Here is a 4,836-nt window from a genome sequence, read left to right on the forward strand (position 1 = left end):
TTAAAATGTGTTATCATTGAAATGTTATGCACAAAACAATCCAGGGATGGCAGTCATGAATTATATTTAATGTCTGTTAAAAGGTACAAAGAGTACTGTCAAGATAATATATTATTATGGAACTGAAGAATCCTTGCAAGACAGATATAACATGCAGGGTCTGTATCTCAGAGTTTTTGCTTGTTGTTCTATATTACCAAATAATCTAAAAATTGAAATGCAAAAACAATCTTCCACATTTATTGGATGGTGTTTCTTTCTTAAAATCATTCACAAACTGGAACAGAAAAATTAGTAACACAATAGACAAACATACGAGGATCCTACTAAGCCTAGTAGTATGTTTATATTACATAATATACATTACAGCAATGAACTTCTTCTAGCCAATAAGAATCAGATTTGCCCTGATGTTGGCTGGTTTTGAGGTTTACATTATTAAATCATCTGATAACATTTTAAGTGCAAAAATGTTTATGACTCCTGATAATGACACAAGAACAGAATCCACAACATCTAGTCTACTCCAGATGTTCTGGTCCAGATACCTAATGAGTTTTCAGGTTTCTTACCCTAGTGCTCTAGTTTACTGCTTTCAGTGTTCCCGACTATGGAATTGCTTCAAAACTTGTTACAGTAAATTGTTGTTACTTGATGCTTGTTGATGCAGAAACTAAACATTTTTCTAAGAACAGTTTATCAGCACAATAGTTACAGGACCTATGCAGGTAGCATATCCATCTCTTTCCTTACGCATTAAGATCCTAGCCATTAACTGGCCTATGTAGCATTAACTCTAGAAAGGTTAGAGGATTCTGAGACAAGTAAAAAAAAAAAAAAAAAAAAAAAGAAGTAATCTGATGTAATGTCATGAGAGGTCACCAGGGCAGGCTAGGATGGGGCAGTGCAATATAACTGGGGAAAAAAAACAACAAAAAAGGCACAAATAGAAGGTTCAAAAAGAAATTGAAGTTTTAGTAAGCAAGTTGTGTACAGGTACCTCAGGTCATCCCAGAGGAGAAAAAGGTTCTTTAAAAATTCAACAGAATTCCAAAAAATGCTCGACATAAAGTGTCAGTCATAAAGGTACTTTCCTGAATGTAGGTGGTCTTTTCAAGTGCGTTTGCCCAGCTACTTCCAGCCATGCGTTCTCTGTCCCTCTGCCTTCTGTCAAGTTCCCAAGTCCTGCTTTAATTAGGTGGCTTAAGCACCTACACCTGAATGGTGAGGCATCCTGGGAGATGTAGTGTGTGCAGCGGCGGCCATTTTGTGATGTGGCAGTCGATCCTGTATGGGAAAGTGGTACCACTCTACTACATGTCCTCTTGTGATGCCACACTGATGGTGAAATCAGCGACCAGGTGCTTTTTAAAATGTTGCTCACCTCATGTATGTTAATGGGTAGACAAAATATTAGGGACACTTTTCAATATAATGCACCCCAGTTATGACCTCAATAATAAACATAAAGTAGAGTTATCACCTTTCTGATAATATCAACAACACCTGATTAAATGCCCATTTGTGGCTGGACTGGCTCCACTTTAGAAATACAAAATTCAAAATGGTCAGATCTAAAGGCTACCCCATGATGTTATCTATAGGCCTAAAAGGAATTTTACCTGCAAATAAATCAGAGCAGTGCATCCAAATCTCCCACAGCAGCAGTCCCAAAGCATTAGACGTCCCCACCAGCCACTGTGTAGGTTTTACAGAGCCTTCCAGGATCTCAGTGGACATATAACACAGTGTTCCTACCCGAGCATGACCCTGCAGACAGATAGAAATCTGAACTGTTATGCTGTATGTTTTCATTTATTCTAAGAGATTTTTAATCCTGCAATACTAAATCGTGTTTCTTGAGACCCGGAACATGAACGTGGGATGGTGGAGCAGCCAAAATCCCTCAGGGCACAGGTACCATCTGCTCTAACAAGCACATTGAAACTGCTGAGGTCTCTGTTGTATTTGTGGTTTGGATTTATAAATGCAGTGGGTGTTATGGATCAAGAAAGACTAACATATTCATTCATGCACTTATATTTAGAATATCGGCCTGCTAGTGGCTGTTAGTGAGCTGCAGCCACAACACGATAGTCGAAACACTGAACCAGAATAATTCAAATGCACTGCTGAACTGTGAATGTTGCTTCTTGTTCATGACTTTGAATCCCTGTAATACATCAGCTGATTGTATACAGTAGTGCTGTCTATGTAGATAAGTTGCCACATGCACAAGCGCACGCACACACACACACACACACACACACACACACACACACACACACACACACATGTTCACAGTGATATTCTGGCCAATACCATGCCTGTGAAGGTCAGAGTGGCGATAGGAAAGTCCCTGTGATAAAGGCAAAGCTTCAGCAACAACATCCAGCTGGTGGTGCGCTTGCACAAAAAGGAGTGGAGAGAACCCTGAAATCAGAGGGACACTAATTATTTATAGCTTCAGGTGTACAGTGACAGTATGAGTGTGAGAGGATGTGGTAGACTAGAAAATGTATGACATGCAACTAATTTTATTGGGCTACAAGAGAAGCTAATTATCCTAAACAGAACATTTGAATGGGAACTGAAAGCTCCATAGAGCTTACATGACTGCAAAGCATGTACCTCAGACTCCTTTTCCTGGTCCACCTATTCCCTTTAATAGGTTTTGATCTCTCAGAAAATAGTAAAATGCACAATTAATTTTCCTTCAATGAATGATTGTCACTCACATATTCAGCAAATTGCAGGAATGTGAGCCAACTGCCACTATATGATTTCCTCCTGGTGCCCAGGAAGTGGATAATCTCAGCATGCTTGATCAATGTGAGCTCATAAACCTCCTTCTCTGTGGTAAATTGATGTTTTCAGCTTGCAGGGATAACCTTCACGGCCACCACCTTGTATTTCCACTGCCAAACAGTGGCAAAATGCCTATGGGCCACAATCTGAAAGAGATAATAACATACAGGTACAAGTTAACCAGATGGTAAAATAGATCACCAAACTGTATGATTTTCCAATACTTTGCTCACTGTTGACCATAAAATATAAATCGATTTGACAGCTGTGCTTACCTGCTGTAGTTAAATGTTAGCATGTCGATCTCTGAGGTTTTTGTTGTTTGGCAGGAACACAGTGGTGAGACATGGGAATCATGAAGGGAGGCTTGTGGGTTCTCTTCCAAAATAATGAAAGTAGACAAGTAATGTAGTGAAGATACACTAGTTCAAAGAAATCTGACACTACCATTCCTTTTTATTTTGTGTTATTTTTATTTGCCTCATTGCAGTCCTTAAAAGCTTCAATCCTGGTATAAATTATGAGGTCACCCTCTATTCATTTTAAACTAGCCTGACTGAATAGCCACAGAAAAGACACAGAAATATGATTGAAGAGTAACAAAGAAAGGACAGGATGTAAAAGGGGGCATTACAGCAGTGATAAACATTAAGGCCAGTCCAGCAGATAGAATGAAACTGTTTCAAGGTCAAACAAAGACATCATGAGAACTGGATCTGAGTTTAGAAAATGTGTTGCTCTAGTGTTTTTCCTCCCAAATCCTTAGGGAAGCAGAGAAGGGATGTGCTATAAAACAACAGTATCTTTTTTTTCCTTTGTCAGAACAACAATTATAAAGCCTCTTTGATCTGACAGTTAAAGTTATTATTCAGGGGCTGCTATATTAACTCTATCTTCCCACCCAAGTGAAAATAATTATGACATTTTTGCATAGCTTTATCATCATGATATTGAATTTAAAAAAAATTATTTTTTCTCTTGGAAGAGGCTTCTCCATTTCACAGCAGCTTGGTCTTGCTCAGCATTTGCCCCACAAAAAGATATCCGTCATTTGCAGAAAATAACATTTGATCTTACCAGATGAGTGAATTGCAGTACTGCAGTTTTTTATTTATGGGTATAAAGTTGAATGATGATGAATGATGAATATCCATCAGTGCACAAGGCAGTTATATATAAGTTAGTCATTGCAGTGGAAGGCAACGACAAAAAGTCTGAACATCTGTGGACTGATATAGTTTTGATTGTTTTGGCTCTGTACTTAGAAATTGTATCTGTACTATTTGAGTACTTGCATTAAATTATTATAGAGTACTCACAAAAAAAATAAACCTAACATAAGAATAGTGTCCAAAACGAACACCACAGCAAAAATGTGGGTATGCAAGTTTATCTTTACATAGCTTGTGCTGCACATTCATTTTGTTTATTTTGTCAAAATACCTCCAAACATCACTCTTATGCCTGATCGTCATTCTGTAACGTTAGATTGAGTGATGTCTGACTAAAAACACTGAATGTTCTTTTTTTACTTACAAAAACGATATCTGCGGCTGTGCAGATCCATCATGTTTGCTGTATGGATCTGTGCAGATATTCATAGATAGCAGTTACATCACTGCGTCCCATCCAAAAAATGTAAAATTTTAATATAGAACAGGGTCAATTTATGTTTATATTTATTATATATGTTCTTTTTTACAAACAAAAAATTATTGCTCTACACATTGAACGAATACTGACGTCTAAATTGAGTACTCATGTCCATCCCTAACTACTGATACAGAGTAAACACAAGAGAAAGTGTGTCACCAACTAAGTACCTTAGGATTGCACTGTAGATACTGTAGTTAGAGTTCAGTCTAAAACGGGGCCTCTGTGCACCAGACACAACCTTTAATGTTGCTGATGTTGCTGATGTTCCTTAAACACACTTCAGTAGTGTTTTTATCCACATATACAGTACCTACATTTACCATAAAATTGGATGTGCAAAAGCAGCAAGAAACACACTGAAGACACCATACA

At 37.9% G+C, this 4,836-nt stretch overlaps 1 long non-coding RNA gene across 1 annotated transcript; it reads right to left on the reverse strand.

Moving 5' to 3' along the window:
* Positions 1-1,020: 1,020 nt before the first annotated feature.
* On the reverse strand, positions 1,021-3,726 carry LOC122969323. Its single transcript, XR_006398986.1, has 5 exons — positions 3,710-3,726; positions 3,339-3,341; positions 3,084-3,186; positions 2,739-2,954; positions 1,021-1,770 (listed from the first exon to the last, which is right to left on the reverse strand). It is a non-coding gene; the product is annotated as an uncharacterized LOC122969323 (long non-coding RNA).
* Positions 3,727-4,836: the final 1,110 nt, after the last annotated feature.

The sequence above is a fragment of the Thunnus albacares genome, chromosome 19, assembly GCF_914725855.1.
Source record: "Thunnus albacares chromosome 19, fThuAlb1.1, whole genome shotgun sequence".
NCBI lineage: Eukaryota > Metazoa > Chordata > Actinopteri > Scombriformes > Scombridae > Thunnus > Thunnus albacares.